General features: G+C 42.8%; 1 protein-coding gene across 7 annotated transcripts in view; it reads right to left on the reverse strand.

Moving 5' to 3' along the window:
* Positions 1-22,242, reverse strand: part of LOC139696143 (collagen alpha-1(XVIII) chain-like) — a 333,407-nt gene that overhangs the window by 241,243 nt on the left and 69,922 nt on the right. The gene's annotated exons all lie outside the window — the stretch shown is intronic.

Genomic DNA, 22,242 nt, shown 5'->3' on the forward strand with positions numbered 1-22,242 from the left:
TCTTAAAATTTTTTCAGAAAAGTGAAGGAATTCTCTTTCTGATAACCACAAAGTCTGTCCATGGAGTGAAAGATACCATTTCCAGTGGTAAATATAGTTGGGTGTCGATGGACCCCATCAATATAATCACCGCATACCTCCTTTGGTTGCATTCCACACTTTCTCAGAGGCGGATGGCATGCGTGATGAGGGGACAAAAAATTTAGCCAGCTTTGGCCCCCCAGAATTACCGTGGTGCGATGAGGGAAATACAACGGAGCATAAAGAAGTAAGGATTGAAATATAACATGCATGTTCAATAAGTATGCATAGTGCGCGCATATTTATGGTTGTCTTAACTCATGATGGGATTGCTGTCCCCTTTGCTGTGAGTCATCGAAGACGTGTCCGAGGCTTCCCTTGGATCCGACACTCTTGAAAAATGGCAGCCTATCGCAAAAATACTGATACTCAGTACCACGATAAATTTAAATGGTTTGATTGGTCGTAATAATTTATAATACCGGGGCTCCCTTCCTTCCTCTTCCCCATTTCCTCAACATTTTATTCACCTAATTATGACCTCCAGCTATAATCGCTAATGTTGTTATAAGCGTTCAATATTCCCTCCATATACCTATTAAGCCTATTTCGTATTTCATTCAGCATCTTTTACTCTTCCCCGAACATTTTTGAGACTTCTTCGTCAGTCTTAATCTCCGTCCAACTTATTTTCCCCATACCCATTCAACTCTTTAATCTATGCTAATGCTCTTGCTTCAAAGATCACAGTTTCTGAGTAATGATGCGTTACGATCACTATTGTACACGTACACTGTACATGCCCAACAACCTGCTTGCACTCGTATACGCTTTCAATTAAGGTTTTTGGCACTACACGCTGATTGACTGCAAATATTTGCCAGGATGATGCATGAGAATTTTCTTGTCGTCGACGTAACTACGGCCAAGCCAAAGGACTCGACAGACGCCACGTGAAGATTCGGAAGTGTAATCCAGCTGTAGACCTAAGGCGCAGTTTCAATACATTGAACTATTTCAAATTGAAATAAAATTTCCTTCTCCAATAATATGATCGTCTTGGGGATTTCTTAACTATTTCCCGGTTCCCTACGATTTTTTCACCATTGATCATAATTATCCGGTAGTCTACCGTTTGAGGTAGGTTTTTGGAGAGGCACAAACTTGACACCCCTACATTTCTCAGCCTCGCCCAAAGACACAATCTGACCCCAATACGAATACCCGCAAATCCTTCTCCGATTCTGCATATTTCCTTCCGTTCAACATGGCAATCCTTTTCCTTTCCCTTCCGTTCTCCCCTCTGCCTAAGTCCTCACCTAGCCAATGAGAGAGGGTTCTTCATCCACCATTCCTGCGCCTCCCATGGATTTCTGCCAACGACCCCCTCTCCTTCCTCACCTCGCCTCTTCGTTTGTTTTCCTTTCACTCCACTTTACTTTCACCATTCTTATCCACAACTCAGCTCAAAAGACTCCTATTCAATGTTTCCGTGCCCTTTCTTCGCCGACATGTAGTATCATTTCACGGGACGGAATAAAACGTTATTTATTTTATTTCGCTGCCAAGTTAGCTACGAGGAGAACCCAAGAAAAACACTATTTTGATTGATTCACACAGAGCTCACTCGTTAACTGAAATTTGAAAGAAGTAAAATAATAATATTACGATGGCAACTCATTTGATACGCGCCAAACTCCATTTTGGACACCGATGACATTACTTCATTACATTGCACAAATTTAGAGGATTTTTTTGCAATCAACAATGATTTCTCGATGATTATGGGTTAAACAGTGGAGACATTCCGTCGTCATTCATTCGCTCAAGGTATTCCAAGTATTCGTAAAGGTAGGTTTAGGAGAGTCTCTCACGACTATTATGTTCTACTTATCGCGAGAACTCACTCTTGTTCGCCCCTACTTATGTCGATTAGGGATGAAAGAAGGGACTACTTAGCCACAATCTCGCCCCATAAAGGCGTTTTATTCTTATACGACATTATTTCTTTCTTCACCGTTTCCTCTCACCTTCCGCCTGCATTCATGTCGTCTACATATGAAGGCTGCGCCCTCCACCCTCTCTTCGCCAACTACGTCTCGCGGCCTTCAACATACTGCTACCTTTCAATCTTCCCTCGACTCTGTTTCTCTGCCTTTTTCGGATTCACTCAATCAACTTCCTCTCTTCACTCGGCGAATTTAAACTTAACTTCAGCTTTTGTGTTCCTCTCCGCCCAACGCATTCTCTCCCCACTGATGATGCAAAGTCTTACTCTTGGGACATACGCAGTTTCATACTCATATATTTTCTAACCTCGTGATTGCTTGAATACAAAAGATTCTCAGCTCTTCATTTCATGCGTACTATCCATGTAGTGCAATGGTTCCAGCACTTTTTGAATTCACCATGACTCTAAAAATACCATGGCTTTGACTCCTACTATGGCACGTGATCCCAATACTCGTGCCTGGCCCGGTCAACGGGAGTCTCTTCGAGAAGTGATGCTGTTTAAGGAACTGCCCAGGTCACATGTCAACTTTTTGCAGTGAATTTTGAATGAATCAATGAACACCACATTTCATTAATTGATGGATTTCAATGTTTCTCCTCTTAACTACTCAACAAACAAATGTTCCTCTACAGCGCATGCCATGAATCCAGTTGACATGCCTACACTATTGTTGCACTATATTGTTGCTTCCTGGTAACATGCCGCTAACTGTGGGACACTCATCAAACCACGGCTATTAACATTGTCAACTAACAGTGCGGAGGGACACCATTGTGAAATTTCAGCGCACCCTCCAGAAATTTCAGCGCACACTCCCTTCATTCACCCTGCTGGTTCCCACGTGAAAGCTGATTCAGACACACTGGGATTGGGATCCGAATTGATTCATAAAATCTTCCGGCCAAACTCAGTCCGCATAAATACTGCGGATAAGTCCCGAAAATCCCTTCCTACCCTTTTTCGACGTAATTCCTTTTGTAATTATTTATGGATAACATCAATCCCTACGGCCTTGTTCGCCTTCATCTCCCTCTGCGTCTTTTTAATTAGCTCGAGCAGTGGTTCCGAGGTCTTTAAAGTGGCGGTCGTCAGCTTCTGACAGTCGGGCAGCTGAGTGTGGCCTTCAACTTCTCCCTTGCGGCAGCGGGGAGCTATGGCCCAGCAGGCAGAGGTGCCTCAATCGGACGCACAGCAAAAGGGACGCAGAGAGGTATGGGGGAGTCGGGAGGAGAGCGGCGCACACCTATTCGAAGCATATGTCCAAGGGTGGTCCGAGGAGAAATCCGGCTCTGTGGGGGCCTACACCCCCCCCCCCTTCTTCCCTTCGGCGGAGGGGGGTGGGGAAGGGGAGTGCTGTGGGAGAGAGATGCGAAAGATAGATAAATATACATATATTCGTCGCTTGGTCCGTCCGTCCGCAGAAACGTCTATTTTCGTCACGTCCTGCGCCGTTACTCCGACAACTTTTTTTTTCCAAAGGGAAGAAGATTGAATTGGCGCGGGAAGGTCGCGGGTAAAACGAGCACCCCTTGATTTTATTGTATTATAAAACGAACGGCGTGGCGGTTGGATGGAGAGCGAGAAAGGACGCGTATATGTAGTCCGCCTAATAATGCATGGCGTATCTTCGCCGACGAGTCGTTGGGAAAAAAGAGATTGAGCGAACGCACCAACCGGGAAATCCCACGAGAGAAGCGGCGCACAGTAACTGGATTCCAGGTAATCTCTTAGGAAAACAAAATGGTACGTTCTGATGGAAAATGAAGACAAAATAATTATTTCGAGGATACGTGCATTGATTTCTACGTCGTTAACATCCCTAATCAGAACGAAACATCTACACTGCTAGGGGTGTAGTCATAGGCAAAAATAATTATTCAACTCGTAGCAATGGGTTAGTTCAAAGTTTTTTTTAAGCATTCGCTTTTAAAAAAGCGACTTCAAGAATAAAATTTAATTCATCGGATCTATTTTAACGGACATTTAAAAAGATAGAATCATAAAATATTATACTTCCAAGATCACTCAAGCCAGAGAATGTTTATTCGGGATGCTTGTTATTATTTTTCGACAACTTAATTCCAAACATGATTCCCAGAGACGGTTATCTGAGATGGAAATATATTGCGTGGGATTTTATGTGTGTCAACACACATTACCAACCCAGACAGACTCCGAAGTTTTGAAGAAATCAGACGTTGACCTAGACTTTTTTTTTCTAATTCTATTCCAAATGCTACCCTGAAAGTCACCCCTAGGGCAGTGGTTGATTACACACCAGGTATGCTTCATCAAAAATTCAGTTTTTCTTAACTTTTAGTTAAAATATATTTCTGTAAAATGATTCAAACTAGGAAAATCGTGATGAATATGAGCACATAAACGTGGTCAACTAAGTTAGATACACTTTTCTACGCAAAAGAGGGAGAGTTGATAACGGGGAGTGCATGAATAAATAAAACTAAATGAGATAATGACGCACTTGATTGCAAAGAATGAAAAAATAAAAACTTTTACCCCTTCGTGAGATGGAAAAATGATCCAGGGTTTTTTTTAAAAGGTTGATAGCACCATTTTTACCATTTCTGATGCATGCAATCACAAGAGATGATGGTGGGTCGCGGTAGTCCAGGGGGTAGAGCGTTGGACTACTGACCGGAGGGTCCCGGGTTTGATTCACGGGCAAGTCTCTGGGCACCTGCAGCTCCAACCAAGCTTATAGGACTTAGAACAGGGTGAACTCTGCCATCACCTACCAAACCGACCTTTGGGTTGATTACTGTGTTCATGGTTTTTTATAAGATGATGGTAAGAGGAAATAAATAAACAACTCTTTTTAAATTAACTATTTGCGTACTCGTATTCATTGAATTCCTATTAACGACACCGTGACGGGTGAAATGGATGGGAAGGTAAACAAACGAAGACGTAAGGGTCGTGAAAGAGGGTATACCAAGGCAGCTCACAGTACGAGGCGGGGAAAGCGAATCGAGGGCATGAGGAGGGCCGAGACGGAGGAGAGAGTGTTGGGCAGACGAGGCAGAGGAAGGTATACTGTATGTAGATTAAGCACGTTAGATGAGGTGAAAAGTACGTATACGGTGTTGAGCTCTGGTTTACTGCAATGCAGGATGTTAAGGTGTTTTGAGCAGGGTTATCCAAGTCTTGAAACTGTGGCCATCATAAACTTACATTGAAAGGCAGAGAGGCCTGCTACTAATAAAAGTCATCAACACTAAATTACCAGTCTATATATCTCTGCATTTAAAAGATAAACTAGAGAAAACCAAATTTTCTCCCTCGCATTAGGAACAGGATGACACTAAGTCTCTGAGAATATTTGTATTTTCCTAACGCACCGACGTGGAATGAAATACTACGTTCCCAAAGGGCTATTTGTCCAAATTTGACGAGAGTTGTATCACACACCGGCGGCGTATTCCCCCCCCCCGGTGGGTAGGAGAACCCTTCCTTCACTCCAGGGTTCGCCTCGGGTTCCTTGCGTGGCGTTCGTTATTTTTAAACGCGGCTGCGTCGCTGAGCGACCGTCCGTGCTGCACGTTCGGCGATGAAAAATAGAGTGAAATACGATTTTTTTGGAGCCCCAAGAGTAAGGGCAGGCCCATGGGGGGGGGGGGGGACAATGTTCGCCTATTTTTGGAGCGAGCAGGGGGATGAGAGGAGGGGAGGGCGGGCGGAGCGAGCACTGGCTGCCGGCAGGGGCACATACGTAGTATATGAAGGGTAGTCACCACCGCCTCCAACCCCCACTCTCACACGCAGTGTACGACACACGTTGGGAAAGCACGGCTGGAAGATGGCAGTCGTTTGATGCTGTACAATTTTTGACTATACGGTCGTCTATCAGCTGTCACCCTGTCGCCGTAATCGGGGTCGTAGAAAATTGGCGCTAATTTCCATCTCGCGGAATTCCGGCGAAAAATGACGGGTATTTTTCTACGGAGCGGGCGTAACATTTGGCCGAAGGTCACTGGAAAGAATGGCATTCCGAACTCGAAAAAAACTAGGCGTTTGGCAGAAGAGGGGGCGCACTAATTTCGATCACGTAAAACGTCAACTGGAAACGATGGGCACTTTTTTTTGACCACCTGGCATGGATTCCTCTAATTCGCGTCGGGGGTCGCTCGGGGTGACGATACCCCGGGCGTCACACCCAGTCGCGTGTCGCGGCGTGGAAAAGGGACAATAAATTAGTCAATTATCATTTCCATTTCATAATGTAACGACTCCGATGAACACATTAAAATCGCTAAAACAATTATATACCCCCATGCGATTGAATCCAGCAAACAAAATATCACTCCCGGAGAGAAAAAAAAGGAACACATAAAAAATCCGTTCCCTTTATTTTACTCGTATTTTCCTCACCTATCATTAATCATCAAAGCTACTCAAGAGAGCAAAGGAAATTTCATCTCTAGTACCATACGAGTCAACCACTAGTCTTTAAAACTTTAAGTTCTCATCGAAAGATTTCAAGGTACATTTTATCTTCATAATATGCGTTGCCTTTTTCTTATTCTCAACCAGAAAATATACTTTGTTACTTCTTTCTCGTGGAATTAATCAACATTTACCTGCGAGTGAGAATGGTTTTTAGAATATCACAGTGGCTATATAAACTCTAGTCATTGGGTCGCACATAGTTGATAGCAATAATATTTGCAATAAACTTAAGTTTTCACTCGATTAATTGAAATGATTTTTGATTTTCATAAATTTATCGAAGCATTTCGTATAATTTGGGCCAGCCACTAAGGATTTCAATTGGAATAATGAAAACACACTGTCGATGCATATTAAATCCGGGAAAATTTCGGGCATTCTTATAAATATTATTATTTTTTTAAACCAAAGTAAAACGATGCGTGAATAATTCGTGCCCACTAAAGAATGGAAAATGCCAGTCAGAGTAACGAAAGCATGAGTCACTACGAGCACATGCCTGGAATAATTACAACGCAAATCGTTGTAAATTTGACCGCTCGAGAACGCCACGTGCGTCGTTTGTTTCCGTGACCACTGACCCGTGAGGATTCCCTAGCGCCCGGCGGTTCATTAATACCCGACGCCGTCGAATGGAAGGGGCAATGATTTTTACGCAGTTTTGATACCCACTTTCACCATTGTGATTTTGTGGTAATTTATCTGACACACCAAAACCGCTGCGAAGCATCTGCGCGGCTAAAATACCGTGCCGATTCGTACTTACAATCTATGCGTTCCGGATGAAAGGCTTGAATCTCCTGGCGTTTCGCTGGAGGGACATATCGGAGCCCTATGCAGAAATGCGGCGACAATGGACGCCATTTTATTCGCTACCTAACGAGCGAACTCCCTTTTTCCAAAAAAAAGGCCCGTTGGAAAGAACAAAAGAATGGCGATGAATCCGAATGCAAAGTTTGTCACATACTCGTATACGTGAAAATTTGTGTGCATCATTTCTCATTTCCGTCTTTTATTATTAATTTTATTAAGTAATCTACCAGTTAAGGTAGTTTTTGGTTGGACACAGCTACCAAATAAATATTTTATGACCCCTAACAAAACACAATCCAGCGACCTCAAGTCTCTCTTCATCTCGGTGAACTTCCTCTCTTCAACCCGTGCAAAATCTCTATCCTGTTCCTGCCCTTTCCTCGTTTGCCTAGCATTCTCCCATCTATTACGTACAGTCTTCAACATCCCACTACCGATCAATACACCCTGAATTCAATATTGAATTTCCAATCCACTCAGCAATGCTTACAACCCCTTGGCTGACTGACAAACTAGAGCTTGGTCATCAGCAAACCTAACTGATTTTACGAATTCCCCTCCCACTTTCATTCTTACCTCAAGTTCTTCCCATGCCTCTTTAATCATTTCCTCCACATATACGTTAAACAATTATCAAACGCTTTTTTAAAATCCACGAAACAGGCAAATAAATCCTGGTTGTATTCTACATTCCTCTAGATTAATATTCTCATTACTGCAATGACATCACGCGTACCTCGCCCCTTCCTAAACCCAAACTGATCATCCCCTAAGTAATCATTTGCCATACTCTCTATCCGTTTGTTTATGATCCTGATAACTGCTTTAGCTGCGTGGGATATCAAACTTATTGTCATGTAGTCCTCACATGATGTAGCCTTTACCTTTTTCGGAATAGGAACTAAAACTGATCTCACAAAGTCTTCTGGCCAGATTCCTTCCTCATAGATACTGCGAATCAGCTCATATAGCCTCTTCCTCCCACATTTTCCTATACATTTCAGTAGTTCCGCAGGAATGCTATCCACCACCACGGCCTCATTTAGTTTCATCTCCCTTAATGCCCTTTCTATCTCATCGTCTAGTATGCCTGAACCTAAGCTATCTCCCTCTACGTTATGTTCCTTTTCTATGTCTAACTTTGTTGGTCTAAGCTCTTTACTATACAGTTCTTCTATATATTCCTTCCATCTCTCTTGGATCTTCCCTGCGTCAAGTATTATCTTACCCGCCTTATCTCTAACTGTTAGCATAGATCTCCCTTTCTTACTTCCCGATAAAGATTTAACACTGCTATACAGCGCACCAATTTCACCCTTCCTCTGCAAACTTTCCATATCCTCGCACTGCGTCTTCTTCCATACTTCTTTTGTTTTATTTGTTGCCATTCTCGATTTATTATTAGTCTTTGTACTTACCTTCACCTCTGTGTTTACATGTTTACATTCTTCCATTTTCTTCTCTCATCTACCTTTGTAATCATCTCATCCGTGATCCATCCGTCTGTTATATGAATGAAAGTTCCTCGCACGAGAATAATTAAATTTTTAATTCCTCAAGTCAAAAATTAAAAATACAAGTTTCATATTAGAAAAATTATTGTTCAACGTAACTCGGAGGAGTAAATAGAATAAAAATGCATAACTGGCATTATTCCTGATGTTCACGCTACCGTTTTAAAACCATGGTAGCACAGTAAAAGTATTCATAATGCATTTTATAAAGCAATCGTTAATAGTTGGCACATGTAGAAAGCCCTTTGTGCTTCCGCAGAGTTGTAGAACTAACTTGATTAAGAGAAATTTCACAGTCAATGCTATTTCGTATTTAAATATTAAATAGCGCCACAGTATCGAGCTTATTAGTTTAAAAAATTATTTTTCTAAATCTGGGTAGCTAATGCATTGGGAATAATCTTGGGATCTCATTTTTAGTTAATTATTTTCATACTTTATCGAAACATAATAAAGACCTAACGCAAGACTTTAACTAGTACGCTGTCAGTCATTTAGTATGTAGTAGTAGCTGGCAGTCAGTTAATAAATCAGGAAATCAAAATCAAGTAATTAAATTAGGAAATATCATCAGTATGAGGGAACATATTTAATTTAATGCGAAAGTTTGAGCAATCGTGAGTGGAAAATCTAACTCATTTCGTTCAATATCATCCTTGTTTTTCGCTTTAAACTTCGCATTAGAGAAGCTATTGACGCCATTAAACGCCTTAGTAAATCCCAGCATTTTTCTCCTTAAAGTCGGCATCAAGAAATTCATGATTAGAGAGGAAAAATCCCAACGCCTGAAACTCGTCCCAAGATTAATACGAAAGCCGCCCCCAGGGTGCGTCCCTCCCTTCCCGTCAGTTGTTTACATGCCAATCACAGATGGACAGCGCCGCACAGCCATTTTCCCAGCCGCGAAAATGAATACGACAACTGTGAAAAACCCACCCGGACAGGTGGATTTAACCCCAGATTTTGTCGCTCGGGAACCGCCTTCAAGTTAAACACCCAAAACGCCTAATAAATATTAGTTGACTCGAATAGTAGCTTCACACACGATTCCACCCACCTCTCTCCTTTGGGGCGACCCGGCGAAAATAAAAAATAAATCCCACGCATAAATATTTTTTTAAACATTCGCCTCACCCCACGTGCCCCCTTCCTTCTTTCGCCGACTGTCAGAAAGCAGAACAGTTTTGACGCAAAGCACACGGGGAGGGGTGGTGCGTGTGGAAGGTTGGAGAAGGGGGAGAGGAGGTTCGGAAGAAAGGGGGGGGGGTCAGGGAAGAAGAAACATGACTTGTCGGGGCCATTCGAGCGTTTATCTTTGAGGCGATTAAGTCGGAATGGATCCGGTCGGAGGCCGGCGGTTGAGGGAGAAGAACACCGGAGGGGCGGGGGTGACGGGTTGGGAGGGATGGGGTTGTGGAGGGATGGGGTGAGTGTGTTTTGGGGCGAGGCGAAAAGATGATTGACGTTAGAGCCGGGGGAAGATAAATTCGCCCCTAGGAGAGAGGTAGAGAGAGAGAGGTAGGGAGAGAGAGGGAGGGAGGGAGAGAGAGGAGCTTGCTGGGGCTTGAGTTTGGCCACCGTAACACAGAGTGCGTCGAACGTGCGTACCTCAGCTCACAAATTTATCTCAGACTGATGCCTTTGGGACGCCTGATCTCCGCCCGGGAACGGATGTCGGCATTTCCGGAACGCGGCGACGGAAAAATCATCAATTCGCATGGAATGGAGACATTTTATAGAAACCCTGTTATTTCACCACAGTGATTGCCGTTCAATCAATGCATTTTATCAATTTTAAAGGTATGCTTTGGGCACTACCTGGCGTTTAATTTATTTAATATCGTGGGAAATTCCTACTTCTCTGTCTCTCTCTCTTCATTTCTTTCGCAGTATGCCTTCGTGCTTCCTGCCCGCTCTCCTACTCCTTCCTCTCCCTTCTCTTACCTGTCGATCTTTCCTCCATCTTTGTCCTCTTCCGATTTCCTCACTTGCTCCCTCTCTTCGCCCACCCCACTTCAAACCTCGGCCTCCGTGAGCCACCCCGAACTAGCGCGAGCCAAACGCAAGTCAAAGGCGCTCCGCCCGACTCAGTTCCTCCATTCCGCGCCCCGCTCGCATCTCGAAAACCTCCGACAACATCTCCAACCTCGACCCCGGTGGGGATGGAGGCGGAGGGGACTAATCTTCGTTGAGCTCCAACGCAAAATATTCAAGTATTTGCTAATCGTTTCTTCCCATTCCGTCATAAATTCTCTTCTTCCTCCGGATTTCCTCTTTCGCTATTGCAATTCTTCTCCTAATGCAATGCAATCTAAAACAATGCCATAATACCTCAACTGCCACTTCTGCCCTAGTTTATTCCCTCTTACTGTAAAATTTAACTTTAATCTTTCCTATTTCCTCGAGAATTTAATTACTTTTGTTTCCGCGTGGTTTTTCCTCGCCCCATTCCTTTTCGCATTGTTCCAGTGAAGCACTCAATGGCAACCCTTGGATGCCCCACTCACTCTTGCTTGGGCACCTGCAAACCTAAATGGCTTAAACGCACACTTGTTTTCACAGCTTCAGCCCTTCTCATTCTGCGGTGACTAACCATATAGTATTTTGAAAAGTACGACAGATTACGGACAGCATGTCTCCATTCCCAGCTCATCAATACTCGTCCCAATTCCCCCTCTACGACCCTGTGCCGACTTCTCCATGCACAAGTTTCGAATAAGTCTCGCCTATTCGTGAAGTCCACTCACATCTTCAGCAATATTTCCATCAATATATTCCACCCCACAAGGTGGACCGTCTTGCAAAAATAAAATAAGCACACCCTGATTATATCCAACGTTCCTTCTCCATAATATTCACGACACTCCAATGATATCACGCGTTCCTCTTCCCTTCCTGAAGCCAAACTTATCCCTTGTCCTATCAGATCTAACATACATCCGCTTTGCACTTTTTCAGGATCGAGATCAAAATTGTCTCAAGGAAATCCTACTGCCACACTCCTTCCTTCCAATTTTCTCTAAACTCTACATTAAACGCCCAAGGGTCCATCTGAATTTCAGTTCCCACGCCCAAGAAAAAAAATGTTTTTGAACGACCGCAAGTGCTGAAATAATTATGGTACTCATAATGGCATGTTCGTTGTTTGCGAAAAAAAACTGTGCCGCTACCTGAATTTAATTCCCTATGACCCTGAAACGTCTGTTTCCGATAGTGAGCTCGTAAAACTATCGTTTCAAATACCATTAATTCCAATCGTATACGATATCAGGTCAAATCTTGTTCATAAAAGGGCAGAAGATTTATCGCTGTCTTCATCTGTAGATAACTAGGTGATGGCGGTAGCTGGCGATGGAGAGCATGAATCCCCTGAAAGCATCCATTCATCTCCTTTCGAAATGACGGAAAAAAAGGATTTTAAAAAATGGTCGTTCATTCTCTTTCTTATGCCTTACGCAACTCGCGATTGTATTCTCCATAATAAACTGTTCTATTGAAAATAAAGAGTTCGCTTTGCAATTGGTTACATTAAAAACGTATAATATCCAACGACGATAAATAGTAAACGGATATGAGGTGGATAGTATTCTGGCATTTTCAAATCCAACGTGCAAATTTTAACATTCATTATTATGTAAAAAATGCCTTCCTAAATGAAATCATAACTTTTAAGAACTTAGGCTCACGTAAAAATTGGATTACCATCTTACTTACTAACATTATCTGTGGTTAAACAATTTACCTATTCTTATCAATGCCCAGCATTGACAACTGCTCTCATTTAAACGGAGTGTATTTCTCAAGGACGGATCTAGAGATTGAAAACTACTGAAAGTAAGTGATACCATCCATGGAGCGTTATTTGACACACAAATATTCAATGACCCAATACATACGCGCTGGGACTTGTTGCATAAAGAGTTGGCAGAGGACAAATTTATAGCGGAACGGCATACGCGAATGATTAACATTGCATTAAGAATGTTCGCATTTTATCAAGCTCTGCGATTAGTTTTAAAAGGGCCACCAAGAAAAATGATCGCTGAATTAATGCACTCTAGAAATGTAAAAATAAATAGAAATAGAAGCATGGATTTTAATTTACAAAGTAAGAATTGCCAGCGGAGCCCCTTGTGCATATTATACGGGATATACATATAAAAACGGAGTATTGACTGTCCATCACACTTGATTGTATTGAATGAATTCATGGGAATCATCCAGTAACGAAGAGAGGGAGTGAAAAGTCATTTTTTCTGTGCATCTATTACTACAGATCCACAGCCAGGCAACGGGATTCGCCATAGGTCCAAAATAAATTGGATTTCCGAGAGAATCTTTGGTAACATCTTCGTTTCTTCTTCAGTACGAAGTTTAGCTCTTCTTCAGTTTCTTCGTCGTTTCTTCTTCAGTTTCTTCTTTGTACCTCTTGAATGAAATATTCGTCATGGGGACGATGAATGAGGATTCATGGCGTGGATTTAATTCGTCGAATTAGGACATTAAAACGATATGATTCCCGATAGTATGACGTGACGATGGTGTCGACCGATACAAGATGGAACCCTCGACTTGCTACACCGTGGAAGAACCTCTCTCCCCAAATTAAGAGCATACAAGGTTTGTATGAAAAGTATCGGTAACAATATTTTCCCTACGTATTCCGCGAAGTGCTGAATTCAGACCATCAATGAAGTATGCGCATGATCGCAGACCGTTTATTGGCATTGATATAAGACAGTGACAGTGCACACACCATTATCAATGAAAACTTGGCGATGCGAAAGATCTGCGCTAAACTCGTCCTCCCGAAAGTCTTTGGATGGACGGGCGACCAAAAGATCAGAGTCGAGCATGTCTGCTTGCAAAGACCTTCTGCAAAGGCATCGCAACGATTTCCCAACCCCTTAGAGTCCCGACTTGGTACCAGCAGACTATTTCGTATTCCTATATAAGTGAAATCCCTCAAAGAACACCAACAAGGGGCCCTAAGTGCCGTCATACAGGCTTGCATGCGTACCCTTTAAGGGCCCTCCGGAATCCTCCCACCAGAGAGCCTTAAGAGTCGTGGAAACGCCGCTGGCGTGAAAAGTGTTGACGCATTGACGTATGTTGAAGAATTTTGAGGCATTGTAGCAATATCTGAAATAAATATATTTTCCAAAACTTTTCCCGATAATTGTTGTACAAACATCGTAGGTTAAAACGGAGGTCAGGCCAAATTTTCCATCTAATCTTGCTTGTGCGGTTTATAGCACCTGAAGAGGGAACGAATGAAAATCTCCGAAGTGCAACAAGATCAGCGATTTCATCGGAACGGAACTTGAGCGGAAATATCGCGCGCAATGTCTCGGCAGAATTAATAAAGATATTAAATTTAAGCGCACAGTGAAAGCATTTCGTGCGAACGGTTACTACCCATATTTCATGCATCATAAACCAAAGCAGGCACCAGCAGACTTTAGGATATGTGGCACTGATAACGAAACAGTAAACAGTCTAATTACGTACTTGTAGTATTAAATACAAATTAAATACGTCTCCGGATTGCTGATATTGATGCTTTAGAGTGCTAATAAAAGAAGCAATAGCTAAACCGCTGGAGAAGAAAATAGTATTTGCATTACAACGAGTCTCATTATCCATTCATCTATTCAGTGTCATCCATTAATTATCAATGTGTTTAGGTGATTTAACCTAAAAATATATACGTGCGGGGATTTAATGATTCCCTCGAGGCAGATTAGCACTCGAGTTTCAGTGACAGTATATAAGGCCAGTCCCAAAAGTAGTAGTACTTCTTTATTCCCGGAAGGACAGACGGCGGATTCTCTGGCAGGGCTCGAGTGAGGGGAGTCTCAGGGAAGACTGGAGGCCGGTTGACCTCCAGAGGAGTGCGGGTCGTTCGTTTGCGAAACCTCTATGTGACCTCATTACGCCTCGACATGAATCTGTTATTAGAACAGCGTTACGCCCTTAAATTTTGCGTGAAACTGGGCAACATCAGGAAAGAGACTCATGACATGTTCAAAACGGCTTATGGTGATGACACCATGAGTTGGTCAGGTGATTTTGAGTGGCGCAAGTTGTTTCGGGAGGGCAGAACAGATTTTGAAGGCGCCGAACGTTCAGGACGCCCTTTGACCTCAAAAAGTGACGCAAATCTAGCAAGAGTGAAGGCTTTGTTGACAGGGATCGCAGATTAAGTGTTCGCACGGTTTCTGTTTATCTTGGCATTCCTAAAAGTGATTTGCATCACGACCGGAAACATGGGCATGAGAAAGGCGTGTGCGAAGTTGGTGCCTCAAGGACTCTCGGACGAATAAAAGGAAACTCCCCGCGGATCACTGCCAAGGGCTTCTCGTCTCTGCCTCAGCCACCCTATAACCCTCACGTTGCCCCACCAAACTTCTTCCCCCGCCTCATATCCGTGTTGAAAGGACGTCACCACGGCTCGGTGGAAGCGTTACCACACGCTGTGACGATGGAACTTAGCAGCATTCCGGGCGCCGCCTCTCAGAAGGCGCACGAGGCGTGGAAACTAAATAATGCACTAAATGGACGCACTAAGGTGCTGCTTTGATGACTTTTGAGTGAATGTATCAATTCTGGAAATACATTTTTTTAAAAGAACTCAGTCCTACTACTTTTGGGACAGACCTTGTAGATAGTGTGTGTCCTAAAATTTTCAATACTGAATGGAATCCAGTCTTAGTTTCTCTGAGATCAATAATATCGCCATTGTCGTTTCAAATACAATATATAAGGGCTGGTGGAGTCTTAGAACTTGCATGTATTTTTCAATTGACATTCATTATGGGACGTAAATATTATGTCAGATTTCTTACGTCATTTAGGACAAAGCCGATATTAATCGGAGCATTGACTCTACCCTCAACCTTCGTCTTTTTCCATTATTTTCGGCTAAACTCTTGATTTTACGAATAAAAATATTTGCGAGCTAATGGATGCAAAGTATACTACTTCATTACATTTATCTATTCCACATTTTAAGGGCAAGCAAACAAATGCGAAAACCAGACGCGCATATAAACACTCAGTAACATCACTAAATACAAGATCCGACAATATTTTTAAAACCCCCCTCGAATGATTTACTGCAGACACATCCTGTTCAACGCAAACGCAACATCGTCAGGTCGGTCAGGGTGAGGTCGCCATATTCGCAGTTTCTTCCATCGTTCATCATGCAGAGCCGCAAAGTCGGACATTATTCGTTGCAAACCGCAATGCAATGTTCCATGTGGTACGAGTCGCGGGAGAGTTCACGGAGTGGGACAGTGGTCAGTGTGGGAAACGGTGACTGTGTTCGATGGCTCGAGTGGTGGAAAATCGGGAAGTACCGCGACCCGATGGTCCCCATCCCCCGCCCGAGGCCCCCTCGACCCCTCCGCGGGGGAACGCGGGCCTCAGCCGGTGGCGGCTATCACCAATGCGGCCACCGCAGCCGCGTCGGAGAAAAGAGGGAGGGTAAAAATAAGGCCTCGGATCCTCAAAGGCCACGAGGGGAGTGGGGTGGCAGAGTGGATGAGGGCGCCGTAAATGATTGCTTCCCATCTGTTGGATGGTCTCGATATTCTTAGCCTTCGAAAACGGTCAACATCAAACAGTTTTCACTACATAAAAGTGACCGCGGGGTTTATTAAGAGCAATATGAATTTTTTCAATGAATCTTAAATTATTAATGCATTTATCCACTCAATAGGTCAAGCAGAAGGGTGCATGGCGACTCATATCTCCAATAGTTAAAATATACTACCCGAGGACAAGGAGGACTTTTGTCATCGGGAGACGAAACTGAGGAGCATAAATGTTAAGGACTTGGGGAAGCAAGAGGCCGCCACGGATCGATAAATCGGATACGAGATATAAGCATTTATGGGAGAATTAGCAAACAGAGGAGGCACGGACATCCGATGCAAGAATGACGAGCGAGCATGAAGAAAAAAACATTTGGTTGACCTACGACTAGTCTGGATTTTAAAAAAATACGTAGCATTCCGATAAAAAAGCTGTCGAAGAGACAGCTTTTTGGCAGAGTTGATCAGTCACAAAATAAACTAATTCGGCCGAATTTGCAAGAATCATATCATTTTCCGGACTCGCAAAAAAGGGAATGCCATTACAAACCATTTGCTTAAAAAACGCAACTTCTTAACTTTATATCTTCAAATAAAATTTTTATTCGACACAAAGGAGAGACGAAGTGAAAAAAAGTACAGCTAAGTTGCACCTATTCATTGAATACTTACACCAGCAGAATTAACACAAATCCAGTCTTGTTTCCGCCCTCCCTCTCGACGTAAGCAATAAATTTCACGAATAAGGAGCAATAAAAAAAAAAGGCAGTATTGAAAGGAGTTGTGGGCAGGGTGATGGAGCCGAGCCGTTCCCCTTTGCCCCCCCCCCCAATCGACCCAGTCCCAGGGGCGGCGGTAAGAGCTGTTGCGCCTGATGCCCTCGTACCCTGCTCCGACAAATACATTCCCTCTCCCGCGCGCCGCCCGGGACCACGTTCTCGCTTTCGATTCGGAAATCTATACGAAGCACGGACTTCCCTCTCCACTCATCTTCGAGGATTTTTACTCCTTCTCTGACCACCTGTTGGTCCCAGGGGTGTGAAAAGGCTGGACGTAATGAAGACGCCCGTCGAGGGAAAATAATCACTCCCTCCTTCTCACTCGCTCCGAAAGTCCACATTGCAAATAAACGATTAAACGACCGAAAAGTTGAAGGCGAGAGAGGAAAGCTCTAAAATTGAACGATGGGTTCGAGATATATCGTGAAAATAAGACATCTGTCTCCTTAAACTGAATTAAGTTGGTTAGATTCAACGAACTGTCGGATGTGAATGCCAACTGGTTCTCACGCAAGGATTTCCAAAGGGATGCGACGTCGGTGGTGTGTGCGGTCGGATTAAAAGTCGAGAGGTTTGAATAAATGTTCGCGGGTTCGATGACCACCGAGGAGTAGAAAAGAGAGAGGTTCTGGGTGATAAAATGGACGGGAAGATTTTTCTATGAACAGACTTTGACCATCGTCAACTTCAAAATCAAGCGCACCTTCGCCAGCGAGGGATGGTCTCCACCCTCGTCCGGAAATTTCGCGCGTCGTCATAGTATGAGAGCCACCACACCGCATTTCTTGTATTCATGCAGTTGTTCATGAATGTATCGGTCGCCCTCTTTCCTTCTCCCAAGAATTCCTCCCGCCAGGATATTGTTGGTGATAAAATTTTATCTTATCGAGTGGTCCTTTCCTTCCACCGTTTTTCCTTCTATCGAGTGATTTATTTTATTTCCCAAGCTACGCATATTTCCTCGGGAACATTAGTTAAGTAATTAAATCTGAAGTGGATAGATCACAAATACGAATCCTAAATGGAGAAAGGTAATAGAATAACACGACTTTGAATATGGATTTGACGCGAGTATTGGTCATAAAATAGGGGAAATAATTGTAGATAAGAGATAGTAATTGTAGGGTTAGAGGTATAAAAATCTCACTCTGCCGAGCAGAGCATCTGGGGAATAATTAGTTTTACTCAAACGCATGCACTTTCACCCTTCTCCCTTTTGATTTCCGCATGACCTGCCTTGTTATTCATGATGCCCGTCGTATAAATGGTTTTCTTTCATTTTATTCCCTTATTTTGCATAACGAGTAACTAATTCATTAGGTGACTTGGCCCTTGTTTTGAATTATATCGTCCTTCGGTATGTATACTAATTTGCACGTCCTTTTTACTGAATGTTTTCCCTTTTCCCTTCCTCTCTTCCATATCCTCCCTTATCGCTCACCCCGCCCACCTGGTGCTTCACCCTCGCGGGGCATTTACGTCGATGTTCAAAAGCTAACTTAATCTTCTGATATGAGCGTCATTAGCACTTTCATTAAAGGTGCATCTCCTACATCGGATTGCATTTGATCCTCCTTGAACGCCAGATAAAACGGTTGCTCTGTTACTATTATTAGGTTTAATTCAAAGAGACAAATTCTTTTGACAAAATAAACCAAATCCAGAAGCTTCTCTTCGTTGAATTTCCATAACTGTGACGCGAATTTAAGTTACCATTTTGTACTAAGTGGAATCGTGGTTAGAACGGCATTTGAATTAATTATCACTGAACGGCTTTTCATATGCTGCATTAGCGCCGTAGTGAATAAATTTTGATAAGCGATGCATTGCAAAGGCCTTAAATTACGGGTGAAGGTGTGCTTTTATGCATGCGTCAAGGTTTTGGTAATCAGAGAAGTGACGGGGGCGGGGGGCCCCGTCACTAAGAGAATGGAACTTCTTGAGCACAGCGGAACAGAGAATTGAGTAGGATTCCTTGATTTCCTCTTCCCTGCTTAAGTAAAAGGGAAATAAAGGAAGGAAGAACATTTTACTTTGAAATATATTAAAAGCAACTGAATGGCTCCGTGATATCTTCCAACCAAATTTCTTTTCCCAATAAAAGGCGCCTTAACGAATATATACCTATACATATATATATATATATATATATATATATATATATATATATATGCATAGATATATACTACATATATACCATAAACACAGTAATCAACCCAAAGGTCAGTTTGGTAGGTGATGGTAGAATTCACCCAGTACTAAGCCCAACGGTGTGTGAAATTCACACATCAGGGTAGGGGGGCCAGTTCCTTTCCCTGTGCCGTATATGGTCTCCCAGGAAGATCTGGTACCCGAAAAATCATATAGCTTGGATAGAGCTGCAGGTGCCCAGAGTGCCTTTCCCGGGAATCTAACCAGGGCCCTCCGGTCAGTAGTCCCACGCTCTACCAGCTGGACTACCACGCTAACACATGCAACTTAGATTTATATATATTCGTATTCGATTACCTTATCATATATATATATATATATATATATATATATATATATATATATACATACATATACATATATATATACACGAGGTCATCCGGAAAGTAGTACCCGTTCGTGAAATAAAGACACAAAAGTAAATATTAACAAACATAAAAAATTTTATTTGAAAGAGGATACTTTAAACTACTTCTCAACATAATCTCCAAGCAAATTAAGGCATTTGTCATAACGTGTGACAAGTTTCTGTATTCCTGCTGCATAGTCCTTCGCCGCCAGCTCATTGAGATACGCGAGGGACCCATCTTGCACAAATTTTTGCATAATGCAGATGGTGTTTAACAATTTCATGAACAATTGTTCGAGAAACATTGGGAAAATGCTCACAGATGTCATCAATTGTGACGCGCCGATCGTTCCTCACGAATTCGTCAACTGAGCTCACCAGTTGGTCTGTAATGACAGACGGTCTCTCCGAACGCTCATCGTCGTGTGTGTTCCCCCTCCCCATGTTGAAGTTGCGACACCACCGCCGAACAGACGACTCGTCCATTACATTGTCTCCATACACCTCCTTTAATTGGCGATGAATATCACATGGGCGAACGTTTCTTGCATTGAGGAATTTAATCACTGCCCTCACTTCACAACTGGCGGCGTTCTCAATTTTTTAAACATTGTAAACAATCACAGAAACAACACAGGCAATGCTAGCGTCACGCAACTTGGCTCAGAGAAGGCAGACAAGCCACTGAAGCTATCTGACCTCGTCCAACGGCTACTCGCGTCGTCAGCACTTCATGCGGCACGAACGGGTACTACTTTCCGGATGACCCTCGTATATTAAAAGGTAATCTACCGGTTAAGGTAGGTTTTGGATAGACAATACTACCAAATAAATATTTTGTGACTCCTAAAAAAACACAATCCAGCCTCTACATTAAGTCCCCCTACATCTCTGTCTACGCCCTTCCTCCCTTCATCCCATCCAACATCCCTATCCTGTGCCTGCCCTTTCCTCTTTTGCTTAACATTCTCCCCTCTATTACATTGTTTAACATCCCACTGCCGATCAATACGCTCTTCAACCATGTTTCCTGCCTCCTTAGGATTTCTCCCAACAACCCCCTCTCTCCCCCCACCATACCAAGTGCTTCCTCAATCTCGAGATCACGAGGAGGGGGCAGGGGGGAGGTGGTTGGGGGAGAGATGGAGACGGATTCCTCCGCTGGGTTAAGGAAATCCGGCGAACGACTACGAATCTGCAAGCGACGCCGTTGACTTCTCGAAGAGCACGTACTACTCATCTGCAGAATACGCGGGCTTTGAGGGCACGCTCCCAAACAGAATGTCCAGGCTGGAAACTTAAAATTAGCCATCGCGAGTGCTGGACAGCATGGTACGTATGGCACCCGTCTCTCTCCAGGTTAGCGGATTTAATTTTTAACTCTAGGCGACGACATGATGTGTCATTCAAAGGACCGTAGCATTAATATGGGTTTGGGAAACGAATGTACTTACAAACATACTTGCATGCTTGTAAGAATACAGCTGATAAGAGCTATAATTCCATAGAGATAGAGGTCATAAAGATGATTAAATACCAGACTCATATTGCTCCTGTAAAACAGTTCATTTGAGACGCTCGGAATATGATAGGATGCTGCCAGTTGAGAGAATATGAAGTATGTTGGAATATCATATGTGCACTATCAATCGAATAATTATTTTTCAAAGGCCTTGAAAAGCATTTGTTTACTTTCATAATTGCCGGATTTCTTCTCGTTATTAAACGAATAATCACGAACAGTCACCAACATCTTTGGTCGCAGATTGGCAATTACTACTTCTGTGACGCATGGAAAAACAATTGCACGTCCCTTTAAACTACGTGGGTGAAATATTCCCGCCGGCGAGATAAAAATACCTTTAAATTTCACTCAACATTTTTTCTGCGCCTTCTATGTTACTCATGTTTGAACATTTTTTTGTAAAATTTTAGTTTTCTTTATTAAGAAAATCAGTTCAGCAACTGATTTTCACGAAAGTAGAAATTCAAATTTGAATTAACATCGAATAAATCTCCACTGATCACTAGGAGAAATAATAATGACCAATGATATTAAAAATTAAAAGTTTCTTCAGTTATAAAAATTCATATCAGAAAACTGCTTCACAAAACTATATCTCAACCTTGGCGTCTGTATGGTCGGCGAAAAAAATAATTTTCCCTTTCGATGGACACTACAGGTGGCTCTTAAATACATTCACGAATTCTAATGAGCTCAAATTGTACGTGATTTGGGGTCGATATGAAAGTTTAACTCAAAAATCATGCCATAAATTCGAATTTGTAACCTTCGGATTGCCTGACGGTCGATTATCAAGTGCAAACGACAAAATTATCTTATATTTACCACAATCAGCCAGCATTTCTCCAATCAATGGGCTTTAAGGGTCTGAGGGTGTGAATGAGAGGAATATCCTTACTCTGTCATTCACTTGTTTAAAATGCCGTCCATCAGTGACGTCAGTGGTAA

The sequence above is a fragment of the Hetaerina americana genome, unplaced genomic scaffold (assembly GCF_022747635.1).
Source record: "Hetaerina americana unplaced genomic scaffold, ioHetAmer1.1.p SCAF_7, whole genome shotgun sequence".
Classification (NCBI taxonomy): Eukaryota; Metazoa; Arthropoda; class Insecta; order Odonata; family Calopterygidae; genus Hetaerina; species Hetaerina americana.